Source organism: Leucoraja erinacea, chromosome 20 (genome assembly GCF_028641065.1).
Source record: "Leucoraja erinacea ecotype New England chromosome 20, Leri_hhj_1, whole genome shotgun sequence".
Taxonomy (NCBI): Eukaryota; Metazoa; Chordata; class Chondrichthyes; order Rajiformes; family Rajidae; genus Leucoraja; species Leucoraja erinaceus.
This window is the reverse complement of record NC_073396.1, coordinates 9,136,064-9,145,061: the sequence shown is the minus strand read 5'-3', so window position 1 is coordinate 9,145,061 and position 8,998 is coordinate 9,136,064.

Here is an 8,998-nt window from a genome sequence, read left to right as displayed (position 1 = left end):
CAGCAATCTGTATCTCTTTTAGAGTGAGGCACTATTCAATACATAGAAACTGAACACGTGTGAATTGTTTTTGCAGTTTTCACTTTGTATCTTTTTATTCTGAAGAAAGTTTTTCTTAGGAAGAAAGTTGCACGCTAGCAGAAGGCTACAGTATTTTTGGCATCAACTATGACCTATGTATACCAGCCAAAATCATTCAAAAACTCTCTAAAGGAATGAACTGCAGATGCTGGTTTACACCGAAGATAGACACAAAGTGATGGAGTCTCTCAGCGGGTCAGGCAGCATCTCTGGAGAAAAGGAATGGGTGACGTTTCGGGTCGAGCCCCTTCTTCAGACAGAAACTACACATCCCAAATCTGCACCTTCCCACTCACTAACTACACCTGAAATCAAATTACAAACACAAAATTAAATAACCAGCAATATTAGCAAGTGGGCTTACCTGATGTAAACTAATTCACACTCTTCCATCAAATTCAGACTCCATGGTGATGTATTATTCATTTATTACAATTATTAATTTACCCCGCATAGCATTTGTCAATTGTAAGTTTCCAACTTGCAAAATGTTCTGAAAACTGAAGTAAGCCATTACGATCGGCCCACATTCATGAATATACTGAAGACAGACACAAAATGCTGGAGTAACTCAGCGGGACAGGTAGCATCACTGGAGAGAAGGAATGGGTGACTTTTCGGGTCGAAACCCTTCTTCAGACCAAGAGTCAGGGGAGAGGGAGTCTAGAGATATGGAAAGGTCAAAAGGTGTGAAAACGACAGATCAAAGCAGACGATGATAAGGAAATGTAGAACGGGGTTGATTGTCGGCTGAGGGGAAGGTGACAAGGAGGCATAGAATCAGTGAAACTAGTCAGACCATCCAACAGTGTTAGAGTTGCATTGGGGATCGCTCACCATTTGTTAATGGTAAACATTGTTTAATAGTGTGTGTACCTATTTCACCAATAGAAGAAAGGGGGGACCCGGTTGTGGGGGGGGGGGGGCAGAGAACTAAGGGGGGGGGTGGCGTGTGTGTGGGGGACTATTGGGGCAAAAAAAGGGTGCGTTGTAGTCTCCCTTTACGTTATCATCATCATCATCATCATCGTTGAAAACATTAGCGACGCAGCGGTGCTGGTTTCCAACGGGAACGGTGATGGACGCACCACACATCTCTGTCCTCCAGTTCCTGCGGACTTCCACCGCTGGAGCTGTAGGATTTTGGTGTGTGTGGTTTATCATCATTCCTTACAATGCTATGTACGACAGTGATCGCAACTTCTACTGAAGTGTGGATGGCCATTGGCTCGTTAGGAGCTCATCCACCCATTGACAGGTCTTGCTTTTGGTCCTGCTGGGGGTCCACAGCCCCCTTCTCACTCGGCAAACCCTCTCAAATTTTCAGAGGGATGTAATGTAATAATGGCAACTCTTCCATGTCCGAGGATATGGTCCATTTACCTATATCTCCATCCTTCCATTATGTGGCAATGTCAAAATGCAATAAATGGCAAATGTTCACATTAATAATAAACTACATATCCTTCTGTGCTTTTACAATTTCCAGCAACCCTGTCACAAGCTGGAGCATTGATACAATACAACAGCACAAAAGTTTTACCTTTGAGCTGGGTAGGTGATTCCAAAATTCCATAAAGAGGTCCCTAATTTTAAAATTGGCCAAATGTCAGGTCCAATGGGCAGATTCCGCATGCAAATAGATTTTGCAAACGGTTTCTTCCTTTCGAAGGGAAAGCAGAAAATGCCATTTATATCACTGTTGTCACAAGCAACTAAATGCATGTGCTTGCAAGAAGCCATTTCATGTCTGCAGTGGTTTATCAAAACAGGAAAATAAAAGGCTATTATTATTAATCTTGCATCTTTTCCTTATTTAGACATCCACTCCAAAGACGTGCAGGTTTGTAGGTTAATTGGCTTTGTGCAAATGTAAAAATTGTCCCTAATGTGTGTAGGGTAGTGTTAACGTGAGGGGGTCGCTGGTCGGTGCGAACTCGGTGGGCCGAAGGGTATGTTTCCACACTGTATCTCTAAACTAAATTAAAGAAAACATTAAAAATGTCAAATTAAACTGCATGTCACTCTTCAAAGAGTTTATCAAATTATTCATTGCTAGAATAGCACATGAAATGCTTGTCATAGGCAAGGGATTTTACGGAATGTTTTCAATAGAAACGGTATCAAAGTCCTCTCCTGTTTTTCATTGTTGCCAGTGCTTTGGGGAAGGTGGTGCGGACTGAATCATTCATCGCTGTCTAGGCTGCCACCCTCTGAAAGCCAGCTGAACTGTTTGGCACCACAAGCATGTTGCGGACATGCAGGTTGACTTGGTGGATTTCAGGTATGTGGCCAATGAAAGTAATTCAAGTTATTATCATTCCTCAAGACGTGTGGATCCTGATGAGCACTTGCCCAAAGCTAACTGAAGCATGCTGAACAGTCTGCAGTGGGGAAGTCTTTGTGGCTTATTCAGTAGTTAGGCAAAGGAGCAGAGTGTGAAGCCAGGAACACAGGTTCATTTTTCCCTTCCCCTTTTCCAACGTGGGGTTTGGACGAGTTATTAATCTGCAAGAAAATATTAGGAATCCACTTTCTCAGACTGGATAGCCAGTGACTAGCCCATAGCTTCCAGATTTCCCCATAGCTGGCATCCCACTACTTTATTCTGCAATGCCCATCACTAAACACGTTATAGTTGGTTGAAATCACCACCGTCTAAGTTTGAAGCAGACAGGTAGAAGATTAAGATGTAAATATGCCAGGAACGTGGCATATTTATTGCCATAGAGGGAGTGCAGAGAAGGTTCACCAGACTGATTCCTGGGATGTCAGGACTGTCTTATGAAGAAAGACTGGATAGACTTGGTTTATACTCTCTAGAATTTAGAAGATTGAGAGGGGATCTTATAGAAACTTACAAAATTCTTAAGGGGTTGGACAGGCTAGATGCAGGAAGATTGTTCCCGATGTTAGGGAAGTCCAGGACAAGGGGTCACAGCTCACCGAGATGAGATGAGAAGAACTTTTTTCACGCAGAGAGTGGTGAATCTCTGGAACTCTCTGCCACAGATGGTAGTTGAGGCCAGTTCATTGGCTATATTTAAGAGGGAGTTAGATGTGGCCCTTGTGGCTAGGGGATCAGGGGGTATGGAGAGAAGGCAGGTACGGGATACTGAGTTGGATGATCAGCCATGATCATATTGAATGGCGGTGCAGGCTCGAAGGGCCGAATGGCCTACTCCTGCACCTAATTTCTATGTTTCTATGTTAACTCATTGTAGATTTACGATTCAGTTTCAACAAGAGGTTTTTGGCAAAACCTCACTGAAGACATTTTAGAAATGAAACAAAATAAAAAGCTAGATGCTGTAAGGACTCAACAGGTCAAGTAGCATCGAAGGAAAGGGGAGCGGCGAAGAAGCAGGATCGATGATGTACGTCAAGAAATCCTTATCAGAACTGGAGAAGTGCGCACAGTTGAAGGTTGCTGAAAGGAGGATGATTGAGAAGAACAGCTCCATCTGTAACAGGACAGAGAACAAAGTTGGCAACTTTCCAGAAGATAGACACAAAACGCTGGAGTAACTCAGCGGGACTCTGGAGGTAGCATTTCTGGAGAGAAGGAAGGGGTGACATTTCAGGTCGAGACTCTCCTTCAGACTAGAGTCAGTGGAAAGGGAAACGAGAGAGGTATTGACGGGCGGGCGATGTAGTGAGATATACTGTAGAACAAATGAATGAGAGATATGCAAAAAAGTATCGCTGATAGAGGAAACAGGCCATTGTCAGCTGTTTGCTAGGTGAGATCGAGAAGATGGTGTGACTTGGGTGGGGGAGGGATGGAGCGAGGGAATGCATGGCTTTCTAGCATAGTTTGGGATAATGAACATTTCATCAGCTTTCTCTGCCATTTTGCTGAAAACAAATTTTAAAATGTAATATTTTGAACATTAGACCAAAATCCAAAACTCCACCGTGCTTTAACAGGCATAGAGTACTCAATTTATTTGATTAAAATGTTGATTATTTTGAAGTTTTTTTAAACTTTTGATTAATTTGTATGTAATTTTATTTAAAATATTTTAAATTACTATTTTAACGCTTCAATATTATTTCTGTTGTATTATTGCTTTATTTGGTTAGCACAGACTAAAAGAAACAACAATTACAGACAATATTACTGAAAACAGGAGAAAAAAAAACCCAGAATGTTTAAGCAGCATTATGTAGATCCGAATGATCTTGAAGGTAATTATAGATAGATTTCATAGACTATATACACACAAGCTGAATCCCAGCCAAAATTTTCCACAACTAATGTGATTGACTCAAGATCTCCACGTAACTTACATATTCTTTGGATTTATATGGTCAACAAAATAGAGAGAGTACAGAGGAGATTTACTAGAATGTTGCCTGGGTTTCAACAACTAAGTTACAGAGATAGGTTGAATAAGCTAGGTCTTTATTCTCTGGAGCGCAGAAGGTTAAGGGGGGGATTTGATAGAGGTCTTTAAAATGATGAGAGGGATAGACAGAGTTGATGTGGACAAGCTTTCCCCTTTGAGAATAGGGAAGATTCAAACAAGAGGACATGACTTCAGAATTAAGGGACAGAAGTTTAGGGGTAATATGAGGAAGAACTTCTTTACTCAGAGAGTGGTAGCGGTGTGGAATGAGCTTCCAGTGGAAGTGGTGGAGGCAGGTTCATTGGTATCATTTAAAAATAAATTGGATAGGCATATGGATGAGAAGGGAATGGAGGGTTATGGTATGAGTGCAGGCAGATGGGACTAAGGGAAAAAAAGTTGTTCGGCACGGACTTGTAGGGCCGAGATGGCCTGTTTCCGTGCTGTAATTGTTATATGGTTATATATAAAGAGATACAATAATTTCTGCCTCAGCTGCTGTCAAGGTCATAAGGTTATTAGTCATAGGAGCAGAATTAGGCCATTCGGCCAATCAAGTCTACTCCGCCATTCATTCATGGCTGATCTACCTCTCCCTCCAAACCCCCATTCTCCTGCCTTCTCCCCATAACCCTTGCCACCCATACTAATCAAGAATCTATCTACCGGAAATTGCACCTCATATTTCACTTGGGGAGCCTGCATCCTGGTGGCATGAACATTGAATTCTCCCAATTTTGTTAGCCCTTGCTGTCTCCCCCCCTTCCTATCTCTTAAATATATCCACTGACGGCATCCACAGCCTTCTGTGGCAAAGAATTCCACAGATTCACCCCCCTCTGACGAAAGAAATTCCTCCTCATCGCCTTCTTAATGGAAAGGTCCTTTAATTCAGAGGCTGTAACCTCTGGTCCCACTTGTGGAAACATCCTCTCCACATCCACAGGCCTTTCACAACACGAACCATTGTTGGAGAGGCTAACTTTCCAAAGTACTATTAAACTGAGGTTCCGGGTAGAAAATAATCTTATCTCCATTTCAAAGAAAAGCAGCAACGTAATCCTGGATAATGCTTATTTCTTTTTAAAAATTCTCACAAAAACAGGTGACTGTTATCAGATTGTGTAGGCAACATTGCAACTGTTTTTCTCAGGAGTACATTTTTGACCATAAAGCTCTTTGAGCTTCCTAATGTTGTGAAAGATGGTTTAGAAACATCTCTCCTTCTTTTCACAACCACTATCTCCTCCCCCATCCTTCAACCCCTTCTTTCTTTTCAATGACTGTAATATCCCTTTTCTACTAAATTCAAAATCTACACAAAGTGCTGTTATTAGCCCAGACAACATTTGTACAAATTTGCCTCAGGAACTCAATTTCTCCCATTTGAATATTGGTCATCTTGTAGCAAACAAAGACAAAAAAAACTGTGAAAATAACTTTGGCTCAATGTCTCCAGTACGAAATTTGCACTTTTTCTATATTGCACCTTTCATTGTTGCACCCTTTTTAAAATACCTCAAAGTTTTTGCTACATTTTGGCACACTGTGAATATTTTAATATTTTAAATAATGTAATGTCTATTGTCTATTTTTATTGGTATGTTGTCTGTCTGTGTTTTTAATATTACTTGCACATTTGGAGTATGGGGAAACGTAATTTCAATCCTCTGTGTAACTACTGTTGCATAATTGAATTGACAATAAAGTTTACTTTGAACTTATGTCATTGCTTATGGGCCTGTCCCACTTACGCGACTTTTTCGGCGACTGCCGGCACCCGTCATAGATCGTTGCAGGTTGGCGACTGAGGAGACGACTCACGACCATACAGGCAACACCCTGGCGACATGTCGCGGGGTGAAGGCTGTACGGTCGTGAGTAGTCACCCAAAGAGTCGTACCTTGTTCTGGTCACCGCTGGATTTTCAACATGTTGAAAAATTTCGGCGACCTGTAAAGAATTATGACGGGTGCCAGCAGTCGCCGAAAAAGTTGTGTAAGTGGGACAGGCCCTTTAGATTAATCTTGCATTTCCATTTATTATTCTGCATATAAAACAGCCTTGCACATAAAATTTCAATATATCATTTAAAACAGTTTCATTCATTACAATGATGAACAAAGTAGGTTTCAAGAACATTTAGTAAGGAATCAGAATTTTATAGAAATTACTCCTGAATAAAATCACGGTTCGCCGTAAAATGATCAATTTAACTGTTAAATTATTATATTTATGATTGCATGAGAAATTTGAGAGATGAAAATCTTATATACCACAAGCAAGAGATGCATAAATGTTTTAAAAATATTATTGAAATCAATTCAGTACTAAAGCTATAGCATTTGGATGGTATTACTTAAAAATTTAATGTAGTTAAGTTTCTTGAATTGAGTTCAATTCTCTGCAAAGATCTTCATGAGTGATAGGAGCAGAATTAGGCCATTCAGCCCATCAAGTCTACTCCGCCATTCAATCAAGGTTGATCTATCTTTCCTTCTCAAACCCATTCTCCAGCCTTCTCCCCATAACCCCTGACACCGATAATTATCAAGAATCTATCTATCTCTGCGTTAAAAATATCCATTGACTTGGTCTCCCACAGCCTTCTGCAGCACTGAATTCCACAGATTCACCATCCTCTGACTAAAGAAATTCCTCCTCATCTCCATCCTAAAGGGACGTCCTTTTATTCTGAGGCTATGACCTCTGGTCCTAGACTCTCCCACTAGTGGAAACATCCTCTCCACATCCACTCTTATCCAGGCCTGGATGTTAACTAACCAGAGAGCAACAAAACAGCCACTGCCAAGGGAACTTAAATTTATCATGTCATTTGACATGATCTAGCAAAGTATCAGTTGTCACAGGCAGGTAACTGTACAGAAATAGGTATCAGGTTACTTTACCGAAGGTAGCCCGAGAATATGGGAAGTATTACAGCAACATGAGGTCTGTCACAACTACAGCATTAGACGGGAATAAGTGTCAGTATATTTGGACTGGTGAGATTTATCACTTAGCTCCTGGGGACACTTGAATCCAGTATACCACCTACAGGAGCTTAAGTTTAAATGAGAAATAATTTAAAAAAGCTGGGACGTCAAGGTTTAGGTCAAAAAGACACTGTTTTTCACTCCCTCATAATGAGATAGGTTACCATGACCTCAAAAACAACGCACGTCAAGTTTAACAAAAGAACTGATAAATATAACTGCCCATCCACAATCTGTCTTTCATTTAAAAAATTGTCAGAAATATGCATGTGCTTTCAGTTAGTAGCGTATTCTTAAATGGATAGAGGCATTGTGTGGGTGTGCAAAGAAGCACAAAGAGTTTGAGTAGTAAGCTATTACCCGGTGAACTATGTAATGGTTCATAAGTGATAGGAGAAGAATTAGGCCATTTGGCCCATCAAGGATACTCCACCATTCAATCATAGCTGATCATTAAAAATAATAGGTGCAGGAGAAGGCCATTCAGCCCTTCGAGCCAGCAACTGCCATTCAATGTGATCATGGCTGATTATTCACAATCAGTACCCCGTTACTGCCTTCTCCCCTATATCCCTTGATTACGCATTTAAGAAGGAACTGCAGATGCTGGAAAATTGAAGGTAGACAAAAGTGCTGGAGAAACTCAGTGGGTGAGGCAGCATATATGGAGCAAAGGGAATAGGCAACGTTTCGGGCCGAAACATTGCTGATTTCCTTTGCTCAATAGATGCTGCCTCACCCGCTGAGTTTCTCCAGCACTTTTGTCTGCCTTCCCTTGATTCCGCTAGCCCCAAGAGCTCTATTTAACTCTTTTGAATGCATCCAATGAATCGGCCTCCATTGCCTACTGAGGAAGAGAATTCCACAAATTCACAACTCTCTGGGTGAAAAAGTTTTTCCTCATCTCAGTTCTAAATAGCCTACCCCTTATTTTTAAACTGTGGCCCCTGGTTCTGGACCCCCCCCCAACATCGGGAACATGTTTCTTGCATCAAGCTTGTCCAAACCCTTAATACTATCGCAGCATTCTAAATTCCAATTAATACAAGACCAGTTGTTCCATTCTTTCATCATATTGTAATCCCGCCATCCCGGGAATTAACCTCGTGAACCTACGCTGCACTCCCTCGACAGCAAGAATGTCCTTCCTCAAATTAGGAAACCAAAACTGCACCAGGCATACTCCAGGCGTGTTCTCACCAGGTCCCTATACAACTGCAGAAGGACCTCTTTGCTCCTATACTCAAATCCTCACGTTATGAAGGCCAACGCCTTTAGCTTTCTTCATCTATCTCTCCCTCCTACCCATTCTCCAGCATTCTCCCCATAACCCGACACTCGTACTAATAAAGAATCTAACCATATCTGCCTTAAAATTATCCATTGACTTGGCCTCCACAGCCTTCTGTTAGCCGGCTACAGTGCAGAGTTATAAAAAGTATATGGCCATCATTCTTGAGTGTCATCCAGACTGCTGGAGGTTTCACAAGACCAGCAACATCCTTATTGCGAGCAGTAACCTGATCTAAAGTAAATTATCTCCAAAGCCTGCACTAAACACCTCATAAA